Genomic DNA, 23,513 nt, shown 5'->3' with positions numbered 1-23,513 from the left:
TGTCAATACTGTAACTACGAATAAAAACAAAACACAGAAAAAGACACTTTACAGTACTTGAATAAAGACTGAGCTAGTCACATTTTATTGGAGTTGTTAGATTCCACCATTTTTAATTGTTATTTGTAACATGAATGTGAAGGCAAAATAATCTTCCACCGGGGTTTCGTATTCCTGTATTACTAGTGTTTTGTTTTGTGTGTTGCATGTATGCAATCAATACATTACACAGACATTGAGTAGAACAATGCAGGTTTTAAAAAAACATTTTCCACATATTCATTAGGTCAAGCTAGACAGCGCATGCACTGTCTCTTCAAGACCTGCTGGAAATAGTCTGTGGGCTTCAAGTCCATCCCCTTTCTTGCCTCTACTTTTGATTTGTTTGTTTCAGTGTCCTTTAAAAATCCCAGCTTGCTAGTGGTCAGTCCTTCCTCCTTGTCCCTCCTTTATCTCTTCCTTCCCTCGCACAGAGCAGGGACACAGTGCTGTCTCATTCCGCTATGGTTCTTTATCTGTTCTTTGGGGGACTATTTTTCTCTTGGTTTTCTGCTCCGTTACTGTTTGTCTGTGTTCAGCTTTAGTGTCCTAGTTGCTTACATTCAAATATATCCAAATCAATATGAGGGAGAGAGAAGCAGAGATTCATTCAGCTTCGAGTATTGATTAGCTAATAATCATAGGGAAATGAATCCCTAGTGACACAGTACCAGAGTCTCACATGTGTTGTAAGGAGACCTTCAACCACACCTACACAGTGTGCGGTATATGTTTACTCCGCTTATGTGGTCAGGGGGATAGCGTCATCATCAGGTCGTAGTCACTCGAGGGTTTGGTTCTCCAAGTGATTAACCACCCTCCACCAGGAAGAAGATTGCCTGTGTGGTTCCCAGTCATGAAGTGTGACTATTGATTAAGAATATCTCCTATCCTGTACGAAGAAGCTTTATTAGGTCAGAATAAGGACATGATTAAAAAAAGAAGTGTGTGCGCAAGTGGATTGGTGATTGGTCCACTGCACCTAGTGAGGGGTCGACTTGTTTCGGCCTATGGGTTGCTCTTATGAGTCAGATGGCCTTCTTCAGGATCGTGGAGTGAGCGGTGGTCTTCAAATTTAGATCACCTTTGCTTCAGAGAGGGTGAGTACATTCACTTACCCTTCTTCATACAGAGGGTAAAACCCTAACACTATATAATACACTGTATAAATCATCATGTTATGTACTCTATTATGATTTTTCTTCCATTTTCCTTGTCAAGTCATAGGTGAAAACAGCACATATAACAACGTAAGCTGTGAGCCATTGCGCTCACTTACAAAGAAGGGTAAGTGAATATACTCATCCTCTCTGAAATAAAGGTGATCTGGAATTTGAAGACCAACTGACTCATAAGAGCAACCCTTAGGCCAAAACATGTCAACCCCTCACTAGGTGCAGCAGACTAATCACCAATCAACTTACGCAGTGCTTTTTTTTAATCATGTACCTATCCCACGGTTCTTCCATCTGTGGGGGGCGACCCCCAGGGGTGGCGTGGAGTCGTAGAAAGGGGGACGTGCATTCATGTTGCACTTTTGCCTAGAACTGCCTGAATCTGGAATGCAAAACGTTTGCTCTTCGTTTTGGATTCCGAATAGTGGCATCTTCAGGTGTTCTCTGATTGGAGGTCATCGTGAAAGTATGCAGCATTATCGGTGATTGTCCTCCCATCAGAGAAATTGAAGATTGAACACCAGGAAAAGCCGGGCATTGGGGCCATAAGTATGCTCCTGGGGAAGGGTCGGAGGGCTTCAACGTGTTTGTTGTTGCTGCTTCCTTTCACTCCTGCTGCATTTCCTGGACTTCCTTGTCGTCGTTTCTGCTGCTGTGTTTATCCAGCTGGTTCCCTTTTCCTGCTTCTTCTTCATGGCTGCCTTTGAAATACAATCTTGTGGCTCTTTCCTGGTTGTCATGGCAACCGGAACTTCGGGGAACTTGAAAGTAGGCTGCCTCTGCCCCACCTCCTCCATCATTCCCAGGCTTTTCACCCCTCAGACCCACACACAAGCATACATGCTCACACACACACACACACATTCTTATCACCAAAAATTCACGGCCACCCTTTCCCCACTGCTGTCTGTGGGATTCCTCTGCTAAAGTAAGTCACACACACTGGTGCTCTCTCAGGTGGGTCCTGCTCTCTCACCCCTCCAGTGGGTCTGCCAGGGTCTGGCTCTCTATTACACAAGGTCTCCCTCTGGTGTCTTCCACAAAGGGAATCTCTTGGTGGGTCCTGCCCTCTCAACCGCCATCTGGCATGGCAGGGCCTGGCTCTCTGTGGCACAACGTCTCCCTCTGTTGTGGGTAAGGAGTCTCTCCCATGCTGGGTCTCCCTCGGGTGGGTCCTGCACTCTCACCCCTCCAGCGGGTATACTAGGCATGGATCTGTTCCATAAGGTCTCCGTCTGGTGTAAGGAGTGTCTCTCCCACACTGGGGATCTCTTGGGTGGGCCTTGCCCTCTCACCCCTCCAGTGGGACAGCCATTCCACAAGGTGTCCCCTTCCATTATTATCCAACATATTAACCAGGGAAATTTGTTTTTGATATTGATGGTTTTCTGGAGAACAGGTGGATTGAACAATTTGTTAATTTGCCTCAAACTTCATGTAGAACCTGGTCTCTCTGTAGACAGGAACACTGTGTTTCCTGTTCTGTCTGTTTATTTGAACAAAGTATTGCTTTCTGGGAATTGTAGTCCTCCAATGTTTAAGATCAATTGGATTTCTGCACCTGATAACAATAATTTGTAAAAATGAAAGCCTGAATGTAGATGCATGTACACTCTTTTACTAATATTTTGTAAGGACGCTTGCACGCTGAAAGGCTACACAAAAGTTAGTGTCTATCTATTTACTTTTTAAAGGCCTGTATGCTTTTTTGCGTAGTGTGATGCACCCGCCAATGCATACTTTAGTAAATAAATGCCATGGTGTTTGGCCTTCATTCGGAGATATAGATCCATAGTGACCTGGTAGCATAGTGTAATTGTGCGTTCCTATGCAAACTAGCGTTCTTTGTAGCACTGTAAGGCTGGCTTCAGAGCCTGGCCTGTCAGTAAAGAGGGATGCAATGTGGTTCCCTGGCGAAGGTAAGGTGTGACCCTGAAGAGGCAGGAACTGGTTGGTTTACTCCATAGCACCCCCTGGTAATATGGAGGTTGTCCATGAGGAGTAAGCAGGTGGTGGTTTGCGTCCCAATTTTTATTGATGGGGCAGAATGAAATCTTGGGGAGGGCCAGATGCAGTGGCGGTTGGCATGGACCCTGAGAAACAGAGATGGGTAGGTGAGTCTATTCTAGATACTGCATTTTCTGTGGTTGCCTAGTGGGATGTGGTCCAGGTCCTGATCTCTGAGGGTAACAACCCGGAGACAAAAGAAACTAAGGACTAGGAGGCACGTTTCACCTGCAGCAGTGAGGCTAAACGAGGGTAGTAGAAGAGTGGTCCATGCTTAAAAAAATTGCTGAGAATCATTTTCTACTCAAACCAGTCTCTTGCCGTCTGTATTTATCCATATTTATTTTATGCCCATCTTCTTGGTATTTATCCATATTTATTTTGTGTTTTGTGAACAGATGATGTGATAACTCGTATATTTCCACATTTACTTAACAGATAGACGTGCACTGAGCACTCATACTTTGATGCCTGTCGTGTTTTAGCAAATTACACTGCCAAAATAATATAATTCAAACATCAAACAATTGGCATAAGAGCACAAATACCTGTTGAGAAATGCAACAATTAATTTAACCAAATCTCAGTGAGCTTTATAACTCCCTATGCTGGCAATGTGTACAGCTACTGGCCTGAAAGTCAGTAATCTCAGCATAGCCATAGAGAGTCACACAAAAGTTGCTAATTATCTGTTTTTTTCCACTTTTAAAAGTAGATACGATACAGACAGGATATACAATGTTTCTGTAAAATCCGTAAAGATCCGTAAAAACTGAAAACAGGGAGCCCTAATTATGAGGAGTACTAAGTTCTAGAAATTGTTGTAAGGAAATATTTGACAGGGGGGTCTTGGCATCAAAAAGTTTGAAGACCCCTGCCCTATCCTGACCTAATAAAGCTTATTCATACAGGAAAGGAGATATTCTTAATCACTGGTGACGCTTCACGACTGGGAACCATACAGACAGTCTCCCTCCTGGTGGAGGGTGGTTAATCACTTGGAGAACCGAACCCTTAAGTGATTACAACACGATGATGACACTATCCACCTGACCACACGAGTGGAGTAAACATATACCGTGCACTGTGTAAGTGTGGTTGAGGGTCCGTCACAACACATGTGAGACCCTGGTTCTATTTTTCACTAGTGATTCATTCCCCTATGATTATTAGTGTATCAATACTGCAAGCTGAATGAATCTCTGCTTCTCTCTCCCTCATATTGATTTGGACATGTTGGCAGCGCACAGCTGTGGGAGTAAATAAGAAATCATAAATTGTACAAAACAGACAGCATATTTACCCAGGGGACAAAACAAATCAATGAAGAACAACCAAGAATCCCTGGGTTACCCCATCCATCACAATTTTGTTCCCTTCTATCCACTTACCTAGACAAGATGCACAAAGCAGGGTTAAGTCCGGATGTGAGTAAGCACCGACATTCTCAAGCTTGAACTAACAGGACGATCACTTCCATGTCAGGAAATCAGGGACTTAGCTACATGGATGATTTTGTCAATTCCATCCGCTCAGGCTCGTCCATTTTACTAGACACAGAACTAACACAAACACTAGCCCAAACTAACAAATGGGCGTGTCTCGGGAGGGGGAGCAGCCAGAACTTGGCCACACTATGGAGCCCACTTCTGTTCCCAAATGGCCCAGCAGGGTCATTGTACTATTTCCAGACTACAAGCTGGGTAAACCCGTTGCCATATATTTTGAATTATTGTTTATAAGTTTAGTTTTTGTGTTTTGCATATGTTCATGGGGTAATGTTGAGGTCCTCTATTCACCTTGCAACTCTTTAACCCATCACATCTCGTGCAAGAACAGTGACACTTGGGTGACAGGGATGAAGCTATGTACGCAGACGGTACTGAGGCTGTCAGTCAAGAGGTTACATAATGACACTGAATGTGCAACCCCCCAACCTTAAGATCCTCTCACTTAATGTGAGAGGTCTCAATAACCCGATTAAACGCCGAGCTGTGCTCTCATTGTTGGAACAGACCCAGGCAGATATATGCCTGTTACAGGAAACTCACCTTTGGGCCAGGGACTGGGGTAGACTCAAATCCAAATACTTCCCCACGCAGATGTTCTCCTACAACACAACAAAGACAGCGGGGGTAGCCATCTTAGTTTCACGGGCCTTTCGAGGGAAATTGGCCCAGAAGAAGCAGATATTAGAGGCAGACTGCTCACCTGCCGCTTTGACATTGGAGGCCAGGAGTTAGTGGTAGGCACAATCTACGCCCCAAATGAGAAGCAGGAGAGCTTTTTACATAGCGCACTTCAAGAGGCTCTATCTACAGGCGAAAGGCATCTGCTTCTTGCGGGGTGACCTCAACTTAGTTTTTGATAACACTGCGGATCGGTCAGCTCAACGATTTGGGCCAATAAGCACGCTGTCTAAAGCAGGGCTTTCCCGACTGCAAGAATTAGGCCTCGTAGATTTCTGGAGGGCTTCACACACACATGACCAGGAATATTCCTACTATTCCAATGCCCATAAAACATACGCTAGACTGGACTACTTCTCGGGCACCAGGGAGCTTTATTCGTCAGTGTCCAGCACAGAAATTGTAACGCCTTCCCTCTCGGACCACGCAGCTGTGATGATGGTAGTGTTGATCCCACCCTTGATACCACCCCGTAGACAGTGGAGATTTAGAGACACTCTCCTCCAGTGTCAGGAGGTTGTAGATTAAATCAGACAATCCATAGGGCATTATCTCTCCCATAATGACATCCCGGACACCAATGTATCCAGCATATGGGGGGCATTCAAAGCTGTGATCCAGATTGCTCTTATAGGGATATCTGTGGCAGACAACAGACTGAGGAAGGAAAAGAGGATAGCTTCACCTCACAGGTCAAAGAGTTAGAAAACATAGATTGGAGGACTGGAGCCCTTAGGGTGTGGTGTCAGCTTTCAGCCGCTCGCGCAGAGCTGGCGGCTTGAGATTTGTATAGAGCAGAATACGCTGCTCTCCACTTGAAGCACGCCTTCTATTTGGAGGGGTGACAAATGCAGATGGCTATTAGTGAATAGACTTAGGGAAGAGCAACAGCATCAGAGTATTCAGACGATTAGGGATGCAAAGGGACAGCTGGTATCCAATGACGACGTGATTGCAGAGGCCTTCAGGGACTTTTATGAGAGGCTTTATTGAAGTCAATCTCTGGATGGCGTTGACAGTATCAACTATTTTCCAGGGTGCAGACACCTAGGCTGACATCAGAGCAAGCTGCGGTCCTGGAGGAGGATATCCGTATTGAAGAAGTTTTCTCAGCCATCTCTCGTCTGAAGTTAGCCAAAGCCCTGGGCCCGGACGGCTTTACGGCCGCATTCTACAAAACCTTCTGCCCCGAATTTGCTCCTCTTTTGACCAGGCTGTTCAACTCTTTTGTTTCTATTGGTGCTATCTCAGCCGACATGCTGGAGGCAGCAATAACTGTCATCCCCAAGCCGGGGAAAGATAAAACGAATTGCAGCTCATACAGGTCCATCTCACTGCTTAATATTGATATAAAACTGTAAACGGGTATCCTACATGCCAGCATTAATTGACCCTGTCCAGGCGGGCTTCATACCCCAGAGGCAGACTAGCGACAACACTAGAAGGGTCCTCCATATTATAGATAAGGCCTCCAGGTTCGCTGGCACCTACCTGCTTATGGCCATCGACACTGAGAAAGGGTTTGATAGGGTGCACTGGCCATATCTGGAACAGGTACTGTCTCACTTTGGTTTTGGGGACCACTTTCGCACCCAAATCTCCAATTGTTATCTCTTTCATACAGCGACTGTGAGAGTCAACGAAATTGGCTTGCGCTCACTCCCAATAGCGCAGGGTACATGCCAGGGGTGTCTGTTATCGCCTTTGTTCTTTGCACTGAAGATGGAGCCCCTGGTGCATAGAGTTCGGAGGGACTCGCAGATCCGGGGAGTCCCATTCACTGGGGACAACCATACGATAAGTCTGTATGCTGATGATGTGTTAGTGACTCTTAGGGACCCTGAGAGTTCACTGGGCTTTTTTCTACATGAATTGGAGGATTTCAGCAAAATGTCCAGGTTTAAAGTTAACGTCTCTCACTGCCCCCACAGACAGTAGAACGACTTAAGGGAGAATACCCATTCCAATGGTCCTCGGAATCCATCCCATATCTGGGAGTGCGACTAGCTGCCACGGCCGACATGAATTACACTCACTTACTTAAGATGGAAACATCATCCGATTTCCTATCTAGGCAGGATAGCAGCCACTAAGATCCCCAGCAAAATTTTGTACCTGATCCAGACACTCCCCCTTCTCCCACCTTCGGGTGTGATCTCCAAATTGCAAGCTGAAATTATGACCTTTATATGACAGGGACGCAAACCTAGAATGAAGAGGAGTCTTAGCTTCCTCTCGCCTGATGAAGGCGGGTTGGGCATACTTAACCTCCGGCTGTACTTCCAAGTGGCGCAATTAAGACACCTAGTGGAATGGAACCGAACCGAATCAGGGAAGCGCTGGTTGTTCCAGGATAGGGCTGTGGCAGGCACCTCGCTGATGAAGACACCATTTTTAAAGAAAGCCCACAGGCCCCACAGTCTTTATGTCTCGGATATCACATGCACCATGCTGGATGGGGTAAATGGGAAAAAGGTATTGGGAGATCTCTTAGCAACAAAGAGTGGGAGGGCATCTACTACAGGGCTCGTCACAAGGCCAGAACATGGCGCTGACTGACACACTTATGAAAGTGACCATGGACTGGTACTACATGCCAGAACAGGTACATGAGATCAATGCAACAGCTAGCATGCTCTGCGGGAGGAACTGGAGAAACTGTGGGGAAATAGGCACACTGCTCCATTTACTGGTTACTGGTCTCAAGTATTGGTCGATATTGATAAACACTTGGAGATGCGACTTCTCCGCTTTCCTGCACATATTTAACTAGGAGTTTCAGACCCACTGACAAACCCGCTGAAGTCTAAGAGGGGCCGTCTGATAGGGTTGGCGCGAGTCACAGCCATGCAGAATTTTCTCTCGGACTGGGGTACCCACCAGCTAACACACATACCGGATGGTTGACACGCCTTTGGCACATTGTGGGCATGGAACAAATAACACTCAGACTCGCAGGCAAAGGCACAGACTTTCGAGAAGCAAGGCTTCCCATCCTAACTTTATTGACGCAGGAGTTTCGTGAGCTCACATGCCCTAAATACCTACACTTGCTGGGACTGCCAGAAGATGGGGCAGCACCAGCTCCTGTTTAAGTTTGGAGTGAGCTGTTTGACTGTGTACTTGAATCAAAGCAGGGTGGATTGGAGAAGGGGTAGGAGAGAAGGGGTTGGGGTTTATTTCTTTTACTTTATATTTGTTCCATGTATGTCTTCCAGCAGCGGCTCTGCGTAGCCCATGGGAAAAGCTTACTGGTCATTGACAGTGCCTCTGGCCTTTATTGCCTGTTTGTAATTTTGTTGTTTTTTCTTAAATACAACAATAAAACAGAGTTGGCCTAACGGCTAGGGCGCTCGACCTCGGATCTGGGTTCGAGTCTCAGTAACAACGCCAAAACCTCCTGTGATTCTGGGCAAATCGCGTAATCTCCCCGTGCCTAAAATGAATGTGTGTCCTTGTTGAACCTGGGGGTCTCCAAGTCACATAGGGTAGCTTGGCACTAAGTGGGAAGGCCTATCTCAAAGGAACATGTGTTAAGTTTGCGTCACACCCTTCAGTAACTCAGTGCCCATCCATCAAAATTAAGACACCACACCTTCTTTTTTTATAAAAGTAGAAAAGTTTATCTTTTCCTCTTATGGGTTACTCTCAATAATGTCTGTCATGGAGGAGGAGCTTAGCGCGCACCCAAGATGGTCGCGTGAGCTCAGAGCTCCCGGACCTTCACCACCTCCACCGATCATCCTGTATCTTATCCTGATTTAGACGACGGGCGTTTGTGGTCGTGACCTGGCTGATCATTTATCCGGTTTCAGATTGCGATTTGGTCTCCGGGAACCGAAGATATAGACTTTTGAACATTTCTGGCCTGCTCCAAGGTACTGCCCCGGGCTTGCTTTCTCTGCCAGCCGGGTGGTAATCGAATAACAACGGCCCAGGCGAGGCGCCCATGCCAGGTCCTCTACTTTCAGTTTCGATTCCTGTGGTCTGGCCTCATTGACTTTGCCTTGGTCGCCCCGGTCGCTCGTTTCTTTTACTACCACGTCAACGACTGGTGATCTGGACTTTCGCTACGCTTTGATCAGTGGCTGGCCCTCCACCTATTCTCCGAATTGATCCGGGCGTATAGAGTGTCGCCATTTTTACTAGGTCTCAGAATACCCTCCGGGGCGCACGACCTAAAATGACCACCAAGCCTGAGGCGGATAGGCGCAAGACCAGACCGGCAACTCGGGGAGGTCCGGTGCAGTCCAACGTTATGGATCGCTATACCCTCACTAAGGGTTCTCCGAGTGGCATGGCTAAACCCTCGGCCACCTTTGAGGATGATTCCCTGTTGGGTGAAGAACCGTCGTTGAAAGACGTCATGGGCGCCATTGCTGGGATGAAGGCCGCGTTGGGACAACAATATGAGACCCTGACTCACAAGCTGGACACGGTTGCTATTGATGTTAATCTGATCAGGGCAGACCTTGGAAAGACTAACGAGAAGGGCAAATCCCTCGACCTGAAGACATCCAGTCTTGTCGTCGACGTCTCTGAATTACAGACGGAGGTCGGTAATTTGAGATCCGCCCGTGATTACCTCTCTCGACGTTTGGACGATTTTGAAGGCCTCGCTCGACGGAACAACGTCCGGTTGGTTGGTGTCCCGGAGACGATGGACTCGTCGGCGGTTGACCTATTGGTGGAGGACCTTGTCCTGAATCACCTAGCGCCCAAGGGCCTGAGCAAGTTCTTTGCAGTGGAACGGGCCCACCGAATCCCGAGTGGCCCGCCCAAGCTGGGAGCTCCTCCGCGCCCCATCATTGCGCGGATCTTTAACTTTCGGGACAGAGATGCGATCCTACAGGCATCCCGCACATCGGGCCCTACGAAATATGAAAACGCCGCGATCAGCTTCTACCCGGACTTCACCCAACAGGTTCAGAGGCAGCGACTGGGATTTCAAGGGGTGAAGAAGAGAATGAGAGACAGAGCCATGAAATATGCCATGCTTTTCCCGGCTCGAATGCGTGTGGTTCACAATGATAGAACATTCTTCTTTGATCATCCTGGAGCTGCTAGTGACTGGCTGGACTTGTTGCCCCCTGGACAGGAACAATTTGATCGTTCGGAACACTCCGGTGGAGCGGAGGGCGGCCTGATGGAGCAGGAATAGGGAGTGAATCGGCTCCTGGACCAACGTATTGACTTTCGGCTGTGGTTTGATGCCATGCACTATTGTCCGCTACTGTGTTGTCTTAATGGGGTGCGGGAGGGGGTCGGGTGTGTCTTCCTCCTCTGGGGTTCTTTTCGTAGATTAGTTATATGTTAGGGCGACAGGCACACTGCAAGTTGGGGTGGCCTTTGAGTCTCACGCAGGGGTGCGGGGTGGGGGGAATGATGTTGGTTTGGGGGGTTGGGGGGTTCAAGTTTCTGTTTTTTTGTTTTATTCAAGGCATGGTACTGTTGATCTCCTGTGTTGCAATGTCGCGGCTGGTGTGGGGGGGGACTTGGGGTGGATTCTGGGATGGGGGATAGGGGACTACGCATTCTGTGTTGGAACGTAAATGGGTTGGGAGACAGAATTAAAAGGGGGGTGGTTTTACAGTTGCTACGACGCTTGTCTCCTGATGTGGTTTTACTTCAAGAAACACACTTGCTGGGTAATACGTGCCACGCCATGAATAGGCGTGGATACCGTCTAATGGCCCATTCGGGTTTCACTTCCGGCTCCAGAGGGGTGGGCATTCTGGTTCGGACCTCCCTCCCCCTTGCTGTTGATGACATTATACTGGATGATAGGGGGCATTATGCCGCTATTGTAGGGCGCTGGGAAGGGAGGGTGATTACTTTACTCTCAGTTTACATACCCCCAGGCCTTCAAACTACGACTTATGCTGACTTAGGGAAAGTGATCCTGGGAGTACCCGAGGGTGTACTTGTAGTAGGGGGGGATTTCAACTCAGTAGTGTCTGGGATGTGTGATCGTTACCCTCCCCGTGTCCTCGCTAAGTCTCAATCCTGGCTGGGTGGTTTCCTGGAGGCAATGGGGCTAACCGATTGCTGGCGTTTACATCATCCTGGGCAACGACAGTATACCTTTCACTCCGGTGCCCATGGCAGCCTTACGAGATTAGATTATGTTTTGATGCCCTCCTCCCAGGCTTCCCTCATAGGGGAGGTGAAACATCTTGCCAGGGTGTTTCGGATCACTCCCCGCTGTGGTTAGTTGTGAACGCTCGTCAGGGGTCGGGAGGTCGGGTTGCCCCGATTGACCCATGGTACCTCCGTGATCCTAAGATTAGAGGGGAATTACTTAAAGCGATCGATCGTTACTTTGCTGAAAATGTTGGTTCAGTGTCCTCTTCTGTTTCCTTGTGGGAGGCGTATAAAACTGTCATTCGGGGACAAGCCCTCTCATCGATTGGAAATGTTAAGAGATGTAAACGGGAAGAGGTTGTCCGTCTTGAGACTGAACTTGCCATCCTTGAGGGAGAGTTGGACTCTGGAGCCTCCCCTGAGCAGCTGCACTTGTTAGACCTAAAACAGCACGAATATAGAGCACTTGTGACTGACGCTGCGAAAGAGATGGGTCGTGAACAGCAGGGGCGTCTGTATGATGTTGGAGATAAGGCTGGGAAGTTGCTTGCTTGGTTGGACAGGAGAGAATGTGCGAGTCGAGTTATCCCTGTCATAGTTGATGTGAATGGTGATAGTATTACTGACCCTGCTGGGATCGTTGCGCGATTCGCCGATTATTTTCGGGTAGTGTACTCCCCTGTGTCCGATAGACCAGAGCAGGACTCTCGCTTGCTTCTACGCGATATCTCGCTGCCACGCTTGTCTGATCCGGAGCGGGACCTGCTGGAAGCTCCGCTCACGGTTGATGAAATTGCGACCGCTATCCGATCGATTCGCTCCGGGAAGGCCTCGGGCCCTAATGGACTCCCCATCGAGCTTTACAAGCTCTGTCCCGACGTATTGGCGCCGTATTTGCGAGCGATGTTCTTGGAATCCCTAGAGAAAGGGTCTCTTCCTCCTGATCAAAGGCTGGCCTCCATAGTGGTTATCCATAAGGAGGGAAAGCCGCTTGACCGCTGCGAATCCTTCAGACCTATTTCCCTGATCAATGTTGAACCTAAGATCCTGGCCAAAGTTCTTGCTACTCGTTTGATTTCTGTTATAGGAGATCTTGTTCACCCGGACCAATCCGGCTTTATACCACATCGCAATACGGCACTGAATCTTCGGCGCCTACAGGGAGTCCTGGCGCGAGCCGGGACTCTGCGAGAGTCGGCCATCTTGGCGTCTCTGGACGCCACTATGGCGTTTGACACGCTTGAGTGGCCTTATCTTTGGGCGGTCCTTTCTAAATTCGGTTTTGGGCCCACCTTTATCCGTTGGGTGCAGCTGCTTTATGCCGGCCCTTTAGCCCAGGTAGTGGTGAATGGGCGTGTTTCGGCCTCCTTTGCGCTTGGTAGGGGTACGCGCCAGGGCTGTCCTCTGTCTCCACTTCTGTTTGCTCTTGCTTTAGAGCCATTAGCGGCTTGGTTGTGATGGGAACCATCCTTGAAGGGTATTAGATGGTCTCCGGAATTTGAAGACCGTGTATCTCTATACGCGGATGATATACTCTTATACCTTACGTCGCCTCGGAAGTCGTTGATCGTCCTTTTCGACGTTTTGACTTCTTTCAGTAAAAATTCCGGTCTAGTCATAAATTGGTCAAAATCTTGCATTTATGTTCTTTCTGGAGATGCTCCCCTCCTGCCACGTGGCTGTCCTATTTCGGTGGTGCTCGAGGGATTCAAATATCTGGGAATCTTTGTTACCCTCGACCCTACGCTTCGTTACGAGCGTAACTTGTTGCCCCCTCTCCGCCGTCTTCGGGCGGATATAGAAACGTGGAATAGACTTCCTCTCTCTCCCCTGGGACGAGCGGCGTTGTTCAAGATGATGTCGCTCCCCCGATTTCTTTATGCGCTTCAAAATACGCTTGACATAGTCCCAGCCGGGTATTTCCGGGAGATTGAAAGTCTACAGCGACAGTTGATATGGGGGGGCCGTTCTCGTATTGCCCTTTCGAAGCTCACGCTCCCTTGGTATGATGGCGGTATCGCACTTCCGGACATCCGTCGCTATTATTGGGCCTCTCAGTTGGGAGCCATCAATCATGGCACCTATGCGCATTCACTAAACCCGGCCTTTGCGATGGATAAATGGTTGTTGCCCGGCGGTGATTACAACATGGCTTTATACGCGAAGTCAGCCAGTGGATCTCTTACGGGTCCTACTAAAACAGCGGTGCAGGTGTGGTATCGGGCTACGGCGGCCACGGGATGGGCTGGCAGATTGACCCGGGCTACTCCACTCTATGCCTCTGATAAACTTGGCTCCCTTTGGCAATCGAAGGGATTCGATCGGTGGGACATGATAGGGATTAGCAGGGTCGAGGATGTGTGGATCAAGGGTAGGGTCAAAACGTTTGAGGAATTGAAAGCTGAATATGGATTGAATGATAGGGAATCCTTTCGGTATGCGCAAGTCCGACACGCAATCTTGTCTGTTTTTCCCCGAGGCTTGGACGTGCCGGAAGCATCCCCGCTGGAAGATAGGATACTGGATCGGCATGTCCCTGATAGCACTATCTCGCTCATCTATAAAAAACTGATTAATACTAGGATTGACTTATTGGAAGGCCTCCGAGGGTTGTGGACCAGTGATGGTCTGGAGCTCGATGATGAAGATTGGCAGGCCGCGATCTCTTCCCCGAAGGAGGTGGCTATCCCGGCACGCCTTCGGTTTGTCCAACTCAAAATTCTGCATAGGGTGTATGTGACTGGCCCGCGTCTGGTGCGAATGGGATTCTCGACGGATGGATTGTGCAGGCGTGGATGTGGTATGGTGGCCACGTTTCTTCATATGATTTGGGAATGTCCGGCTGTGCTGAGCTATTGGAATCGCGTGCATGCGGTGATGAGTGAGGTTACGGGTGTGCGGCTGATGCCTGAAGCGCGGAGGTGCTTGCTAAACGTCTGGGAACCGAATGATTATAATCTGGCACAGCTTCGGTGGGCGACCTTAGGTAACATGATCGCCAAGCGTGACATTGCCCAGTTATGGGGCGCCCAGAGGCCTCCGACAGTCCTAGTGTGGACACAAAACATGGATTGGTGCATGTTTCGAGAAAAAACGGTTTATGTTTCCCGTGGCACACCTGGCAAATGGGGGAAAATCTGGGCTCCGTGGAACACATACCGTGGTGATATATGTGCCCCCCCCATATCGGAATGTGATATTGACTTGTCTTCCTCCCAACCTGATGTTTCCTCCGCAGGATTATAAATGTTTTGTATACTTCTGGTCCCCTCTTCCCCCCCTCCCCCTGCTTTATTGTTTGCAAAGATATCTACTTTACTTTTGTACCCCCCCATGAGCCGAATGGTGACACAATTCTATTGTAATGCCTTGCCTTGTTTTGTATTTCTGTTCTCTTGTTTTTACCTTCAATAAAAAGTTTCAACAAAAAAAATAATGTCTGTCATTACAATTTATAATACCACATGTAATATTCCAGATATAAATCTCCATAACAATTCTGCTATACTAGGAGTTATTATCTATTCCTGACATTGATCAATTATCTAGTTGCAGGACAACATCTTAGCAAGACTACTGGTTACATGGGTTCTCAGTGTGTAAAGGGTACTTATATCTATCTGCACCCAAATCTTCTTGACACTAATCTATTTCTTATGGTTCAGGTAGACATTAAGATTTCTTTTATCATTTACACATATCATTCCTGTGGGTAGCCAAATACAGTAATCAGTTCATTTCATTAATATATATACACTGCTCACAAGTGTGGTCCTGGTACTTGCATTTTCAACACTTCAAGCGGATCTTTTCTATAGTATCTCAGTGTAATTTCAGCTAATCCCTTTACAAGAATAGGACAGTCTCCTCTGCTAGTTCTGCCACCAGAAATCTTCACATTCGGTCTCACCCTCTCTCTCGTCAAAGCCAGAAAGTCTTGTGTTCTAGCAGGCCCGGCAGAGAGTATTCCGGGGTTCAAATTATCCTCCTCCAGCCCCCACAGATGTAAACCCTGCCCGCGTTACCTCTGCGCGCCAATCTGCCTAACCTGGCCGGCGTCTGCTTCTGGCAGGCCGGGAGAGCCCACACGGAAGTCTCTCAGGGATCTGGAGTCTGACAGGCGCTAGTCTGGGGAGGCGGAACCTGACCTCCCTCGGAAGCTCTCCGTCGTCGTCTCCTGTCACCTCCCACACGCCGCAGGAAGAGCGATCTCCTCCCACTCTCTCTGTCAGGCACGCCTACTCTCTTCCAACGCGCTCCTGTAGACAGCGCCGGAAAGGAACCTCTCCTCGCTTTCCTTTCGCCCTGCGCACAACACTGCAAGGCGACTCGCCACACATCAGGCGTCCCCGCCGTCCGCTTGTGTCACTCCCCACAGATTTCGCTGAAGAGGGGCCCCGTAACTCACACCACAATGAGTGGTCCGGCGGTGGCAGTGCCCGGCCTTGACTCACGAGCTCCACAGCCCAGGGGCAGTGCACAACAACAGCGCAGGAGGCCCAGAGGGGAAATCCCCAGTACAGAAAGCCGGTAAGTGGTTCTACCAAGGTTAGCCCAGGCGGAATATCAGGGGTCTTACTCTTTTTAAGGGGGATGGCAGGACAGCTAGGCCAGAGCCTTGTTCAGTTCGCGCCCAGCGTTATCCATCAACAGTCTCAGACACCCTCACCTCGGTTTTTAACCCCCACGTTATCTGGTCTGCTCCACTCACGATTCTGGATTTAAAGGAGCTAATCCACAATGTCCCTGCTGGGCTAGGTCAGTGAGGAAGGGACAACATCCGGAGTGGGGGTCAGCAACCCTTGAGGCAATCAGCTCCCCTCTCAGTGTCCAAATCTCCTCGTCCCACAGCCTTCACTCCAGTCAGGTCAGTCGCCTTTATCAATCTAAAATGGCTGCCCAACATTCCGCCTTATATAGGCTGACCCAGTAAGGTCTAGAAGGGTCCAGAGGGTTCTGGAACATTCCTATGCTAACCTATGGGTCGAGTCTCTAAGGGGCAGTTGTGGCAGTTAATGGCCACCATTTTAGATACCCCCTAGTTTTCAGTCAGGAAAGACACCAAGGCCTCAAGGATAAAAAGACTATGAGGGCAAAGAACACCTAACCCCGTAGGACAACACCGCAAAAATTCAGTGGACATAAAAATTAAGGGGTTTGAGGGGCAAAAAGAGGACAAAAATAAATAAGTAAATAGAAGGGACTATCAAAAGGGCAGACAGGTCTAACACGCATCCCCCCCAGCTGAAAGTGGGGAGAGCTACCCAACCCCTTGGGAGTCCTCATAACTAAGGCGGAAATAAATAGAGAGACCGTCTGCATTGGCGTGGTCCACTCCAGGCCGATGTTCCACCCGGAAGTCCATTCCCTGTAGGGAGATGGACCATCTCAACAGCTTGGGATTTTCCCCCTTCATCTGCATCAGCCAACGAAGGGGGCGGTGGTCAGTCTGAACCAGGAAGTGCGAGCCAAACAGGTATGGCCGCAGCTTCTTCAGAGCCCACACCACCGCAAAAGCCTCCTGCTCAATTGCACTCCACTTCTGTTCCCGGGGAAGCAGTCTCCTGGAAAGGAAAACTACTGGCTGATCCAGACCCTCTTCATTTAGTTGCAATAACACTGCCCCAATGCCATGTTCTGATGCATCCGTCTGGACAATGAACTCCTTGGAGAAGTCTGGGTCCCTCAGGACCGGTGCTGCACACATTGCCTGCTTCAACTTTTCAAAGGCTTGCTGACAAGCCTCTGTCCAAACTACCCGTCGAGGTTGTTTCTTTGAGGTAAGCTCTGTGAGGGGCGCTACAATAGTGCCATACCCCTTCACGAAGCGACGGTAGTAGCCTGTGAGGCCCAGGAAAGCTCGGACCTCAGTCTGGGTCTTGGGGGGTTCCCAGGCCATGATTGCCTCAATCTTTGCCTGAAGGGGCTGCACTGTTCCCCTACCCACCAAGTGTCCAAGGTACACAACCGACCCCTGCCCAATCTGACATTTGCTGGCCTTGATTGTCAATCCAGCTTGCTTCAGGGCCTGGAGAACTGCTTGCAAATGTTGCAAATGGTCCTTCCAACTGCTACTGAAGACAGCAATGTCATCCAGATAAGCAGCGAAGAAACCCTCCATTCCGGAGAGGACCTGATTCACCAGCCGCTGAAAAGTGGCAGGGGCATTCTTGAGCCCAAAGGGCATCACACAAAATTGGAAGTGTCCCTCAGGCGTGGAGAAGGCTGACCTTTCCTTTGCTCCATCTGTCAGGGAGATCTGCCAGTACCCTGAAGTTAGGTCAAAGGTACTTAGATATTGGGCAGCTCCCAGCCGATCAATTAATTCATCCGCCCTAGGGATCGGATGAGCATCAGTTTTTGTAACTGAGTTCAGTCCCCGGTAATCCACACAGAACCTCAGTTCTGGAGTGGTGCCTGGTGGAGCGGCTTTTGGCACTAGAACCACCGGACTGGACCAGGGGCTGTTGGAAGGTTCCATAACTCCTAGCTCCAGCATCTTGGTAACCTCACCATGGATGCTAGCCTTCACCTTGTCGGACAGCCGGTAGGTCTTTGACTTCACTGGTGGGCTGTCCCCTGTGTCCACATCATGGGTACACAGGTGAGTCCTTCCCGGGACAAGGGAGAACAACGTAGAGTACTGCTCCAGTATCTGGCGGCAGTCCTCCCGCTGTTCAGGAGTTAGGGATGGGGAGAGAATCACTCCCTCCACCGACCCATCCTTTTCCTGAGACGAGAACAAGTCTGGGAGAGGTTCGCTTTCCGCTTCCCCTCCTCCATCAGTCACCATCATTAAGATGACCTCGGGCCTCTCATGGTGGGGTTTGAGTCGGTTAGCATGTAGCACCCGTAGGGGCTGTCGAGGGGTTTTAAGGTCCACCAGGTATGTGGCCTTACCCTTCTTTTCTAACACCTCAAAGGGACCTGTCCTGTGATCCTGGAGGGCACTTAGCTCTCCAGGCTCCATCACCCACACTTTCTGGCCAGGCTCCAATTCCACCTGGTGAGCGTTGTGGTCATACCACTCCTTCATCACTGCCTGGCTGGCCTCCAAGTTGTCAGAAGCTTGCTTCCACAACTTCGCCATTTGGCTCCTGAAGGTCAGCATGTAGCTCACCACATCCTGGGGGGGTTTCCTGGGAGACTTTTCTCATCCATCCTTCACCAGGCTGAGAGGACCGCGTACAGGGTGCCCATACAGAAGCTCAAAGGGGCTGAAGCCCACTCCCTTCTGTGGCACTTCCCTGTAGGAGAATAGCAAACAGGGTAGGAGGACGTCCCATTTCCTCCGCAGGCTTTCAGGCAGACTTCTGATCATGCCCTTCAAGGTCTTGTTGAACCTTTCTACCAGTCCATTGGACTGGGGGTGATAGGGAGTGGTGAACCGGTAGGTCACTCCACACTCCGCCCACATTGCCCGCATGTATGCTGACATAAAGTTGGTCCCCCTGTCGGACACAACTTCCTTGGGGAATCCCACTTGGGTAAAGATCCCCATCAGGGCCCTAGCCACCACAGGTGCAGTGACAGTCCTCAGAGGAATTGCCTCTGGGTACCGTGTGGCATGATCCACCAGAACCAGGATGAACCTGTGACCAGCTGTTGTTGGTGGATCCAATGGCCCTACAATGTCGATGCCCACCCTTTCAAAGGGGGTGCTAACGACAGGAAGTGGTTCCAGGGGAGCTTTCAGCTTCACCCCTGTTTTCCCACTGGCTTGGCAGGTTACACACGTCCGACAGTAGGTGTTAGACGCCACTTTCATCTGAGGCCAGTAAAAGTGGGGGACAAGCCGAGCAAAGGTCTTGTCCTGACCTAAGTGTCCTGCCAAGGGAATTTCATGAGCCAATTCCAGCAGAAAGGCTCGGTACCGTTGCGGGACTACCAAGGCCCTTGATGAACCAGGTAAGGGTACCTTGGGTTCACTGTAGAGGAGTCCATCCTCCCAGTAAATGTGGTAGTGTCCCGCAACGTCCCCTGCTGCCTGGGCTTCAGCCTGTCGCCTCAGTCCCTCAAGGGTAGGGCACTCCTTCTGGCTCTTACAGAACTCTTCTCTGGTAGGCCCTCCCTCCACATGCCACTCAGCAGGGATGGGCAGGTCCTCCAGAGAAACTACTTCCCCCTCCACGGACTCCTGGTCCACCACCGCAGGTGGCCGATCTGTCACATGAGGTGTGGAAGCCGAAGCAGGCTTCTCCTGTCTTCGGGTCTGTCCCTTTTTGGCAGAGGGTTGGGCCATTGTCCCAGGCTCCAACCCAGGCAAACTTCCTTTCCGGGCAGTCGCAGACCTTGTGCTTACACAGGCCCAGTCAGGTGTACCTAGCATCGCTGAATGCGTCCAGTATTCCACCTCTCTCCAAGCATTGTGCTCCATGTCATTCCCCAACAGACAATCAACTGGCACGGCAGGGCTTACGGCAACTCGAAGTGAACCTGCAACCCCTTCCCACTCAAAGGGAACCTCAGCCACGGGATAGTGGCCCATTCTGCCGTCAGCCATCGCGGCGGGGTGGAGTACATTGGGAACCACCTGCTCTGGAGACACCAGTTGACTTCTCACCATAGTCATACTGGCTCCTGTAACTCTCAGAGCCTCCCCTCTCTGGCCATTGGTGGTGATCCATTGCCTATACTTAGCAGTATTTGGGGGCACCTGGATCTTAGGAACCATCTCCCGTTCTCCCAGGGACACTAAGGTGACACCCGCCCACTCACCCCCCTTATCTAAGGGCAACTCCTCCCCGAGCGCTAGACTAGCTACTCCCGGGGTTCTGCCTCCGGTGGGAGGGGGTGGTCTCTTTGGGCATCTGACATCTCCCTTATAATGTCCAACACCACCACATTCGAAACAGTGGACAACCCTTGGCTGCTGGCTTTGGCCAGGATGAGGGTTTCTGGGCGGGTTAGCCTTAGGGGTGAAACCTGATCCCTTTCCCTGGAAACTGTTTTGGGGACCTTTAGAGAACTCCCGCTTTTTATCTCCCCCCTCCTTCTTCTGAGGGGCGCCCTGTCCGGCCTTTTGGGAATCCCCTCCAGTCCCCTTTGAGGACACCCGGGTACTTGCCCAGATGTCCGCCTCCTCTGCAAGCTTCCGGGGGTTGGTCAGCTTGCTGTCCACCAGGTGCTGGCGCAGCTCGGGAAAACATTTCTCGAGTAGATGCTCTTTCAAAAAAAGATCATACAACCCCTCATAATCCTTCACCTCACTGCCCTGTACCCAGCCCTCCAATGCCTTCCTCGCATAGTCTAGGAAATCCACCCAGTTCTGGGTGCTTAACTTGTGGCTCCCCCTGAACTTTTGGCGATACTTTTCCGGGGTTAGCCCAAACTTCCTAATCAACGCTAACTTCATAGTGGGGTAGTTGGTCTGCTCCTTTGGTTCTAAGGCTAACAAGGTGTCCTGACCAGTAGGAGGCATGTACTTGTACAACCCACCCCCCCCAGTGTTTCTCCTGGATCCCATGGGCTCTTAAGGAGACCTCATAGGCAGCCAGCCACTTAGCTATGTCATCCCCCTGACTATAGCTGGCAATTATATCCTTAGGCAGGTAGGGTCTGGACTCCCTGGTTGGTTCTCTGGTTTCGCTGCCACCATTTGGAGAGTTGGTGAGTCCTAACTGTAGAGCCTTGAGTTCTAGCTCTTTTAGTCTAAGCTCATGAGTCATCCTCTGTTCCTCCCTCCTTTCTTCCAACTCCATTTTTGCTATTTCCCACCTTAACAGTCTTTCCTCTCTCCTGTCAGCTAACTCGGTTTCTGACAACCCTTTCGATGACACACTGCTGCCCTCCCGTGAGGTTGCCTTGGGGCTGATTGACATCTCACCCACCCCCGGGGGACATTCCGCAGTCCTATCAATGACAGTACCTCTGTCCGATTCCACCTCCTCCACCGTTCCCTCAGTGTGTGCTTCCACCCATGCTCGCAGACTAGTACGGAGCTCCTCTCTTTTGGCCCCTCGCCTGACAAACACTCCCCTCTCCTGACAGAAATCCTTGAGCTGTGCCACAGTATAGGTCTCCAGCTCTGACATTTCGAATTCCATCTTGTCAGTGAAAAGTGTGGATAACCACCCCGAAGTAGGTGACCAGGATAAGAACTTTGAAGGTCACTTCCACCCACCTCCAGGAAAGAATTTGGAAAAAGCAAAAGTAAAAAATTAGGAAGGCCGCTAGGAGAAAACTCCGGGTGTAGGCCTATGGAGTACACTTTGTTACTTCAGAGTAAACGCAAACACAGTCAACATCCCACCGCTGGACACCAATTATGTTGGACCTGGGGGTCTCCAAGTCACATAGGGTAGCTTGGCACTAAGTGGGAAGGCCTATCTCAAAGGAACATGTGTTAAGTTTGCATCACACCCTTCAGTAACTCAGTGCCCATCCATCAAAATTAAGACACCACACCTTCTTTTTTTATAAAAGTAGAAAAGTTTATCTTTTCCTCTTATGGGTTACTCTCATTAATGTCTGTCATTACAATTTATAATACCACATGTAATATTCCAGATATAAATCTCCATAACAATTCTGCTATACTAGGAGTTATTATCTATTCCTGACATTGATCAATTATCTAGTTGCAGGACAACATCTTAACAAGACTACTGGTTACATGGGTTCTCAGTTTGTAAAGGGTACTTATATCTATCTGCACCCAAATCTTCTTGACACTAATCTATTTGTTATGGTTCAGGTAGACATTAAGATTTCTTTTATCATTTACACATATCATTCCTGTGGGTAGCCAAATACAGTAATCAGTTCATTTCATTAATATATATACACTGCTCACAAGTGTGGTCCTGGTACTTGCATTTTCAACACTTCAAGCGGATCTTTTTCTATAGTATCTCAGTGTAATTTCAGCTAATCTCTTTACAAGAATAGGACAGTCTCCTCGGCTAGTTCTGCCACCAGAAATCTTCACATTCGGTCTCACCCTCTCTGTCGTCAAAGCCAGAAAGTCTTGTGTTCTAACAGGCCCGGCAGAGAGTATTCCGGGGTTCAAATTATCCTCCTCCAGCCCCCACAGATGTAAACCCTGCCCGCGTTACCTCTGCGCGCCAATCTGCCTAACCTGGCCGGCGTCTGCTTCTGGCAGGCCGGGAGAGCCCACACGGAAGTCTCTCAGGGATCTGGAGTCTGACAGGCGCTAGTCTGGGGAGGCCGAACCTGACCTCCCTCGGAAGCTCTCCGTCGTCGTCTCCTGTCACCTCCCACATGCCGCAGGAAGAGCGGTCTCCTCCCACTCTCTCTGTCAGGCACGCCTACTCTCTTCCAACGCGCTCCTGTAGACAGCGCAGGAAAGGAACCTCTCCTCGCTTTCCTTTCGCCCTGCGCACAACACTGCAAGGCGACTCGCCACACATCAGGCGTCCCCGCCGTCTGCTTGTGTCACTCCCCACAGATTTCGCTGAAGAGCGGCCCCGTAACTCACACCACAATGAGTGGTCCGGCGGCGGCAGTGCCCGACCTTGACTCACCAGCTCCACAGCCCAGGGGCAGTGCACAACAACAGCGCAGGAGGCCCAGAGGGGAAATCCCCAGTACAGAAAGCCGGTAAGTGGTTCTACCAAGGCTAGCCCAGGCGGAATATCAGGGGTCTTACTCTTTTTAAGGGGGATAGCAGGACAGCTAGGCCAGAGCCTTGTTCAGTTCGCGCCCGGCGTTATCCAGCAACAGTCTCAGACACCCTCACCTCGGTTTTTAACCCCCACGTTATCTGGTCTGCTCCACTCACGATTCTGGATTTAAAGGAGCTAATCCACAATGTCCCTGCTGGGCTAGGTCAGTGAGGAAGGGACAACATCCGGAGTGGGGGTCAGCAACCCTTGAGGCAATCAGCTCCCCTCTCAGTGTCCAAATCTCCTCGTCCCACAGCCTTCACTCCAGTCAGGTCAGTCGCCTTTATCAATCTAAAATGGCTGCCCAACATTCCGTTTTATATAGGCTGACCCAGTAAGGTCTAGAAGGGTCCAGAGGGTTCTGGAACATTCCTATGCTAACCTATGGGTCC

The 23,513-nt window shown here is 49.8% G+C and overlaps 1 protein-coding gene across 1 annotated transcript in view; it reads right to left on the bottom strand.

Moving 5' to 3' along the window:
* The window catches only part of LOC144753850 (uncharacterized), a 121,290-nt gene that overhangs the window by 2,029 nt on the left and 95,748 nt on the right, over positions 1-23,513 (bottom strand). The gene's annotated exons all lie outside the window — the stretch shown is intronic.

Source organism: Lissotriton helveticus, chromosome 5_1, assembly GCF_964261635.1.
Source record: "Lissotriton helveticus chromosome 5_1, aLisHel1.1, whole genome shotgun sequence".
Classification (NCBI taxonomy): domain Eukaryota; kingdom Metazoa; phylum Chordata; class Amphibia; order Caudata; family Salamandridae; genus Lissotriton; species Lissotriton helveticus.
Note: the sequence above shows the minus strand (reverse complement) of the source record. Positions and strands in the feature narration are given on the sequence as shown.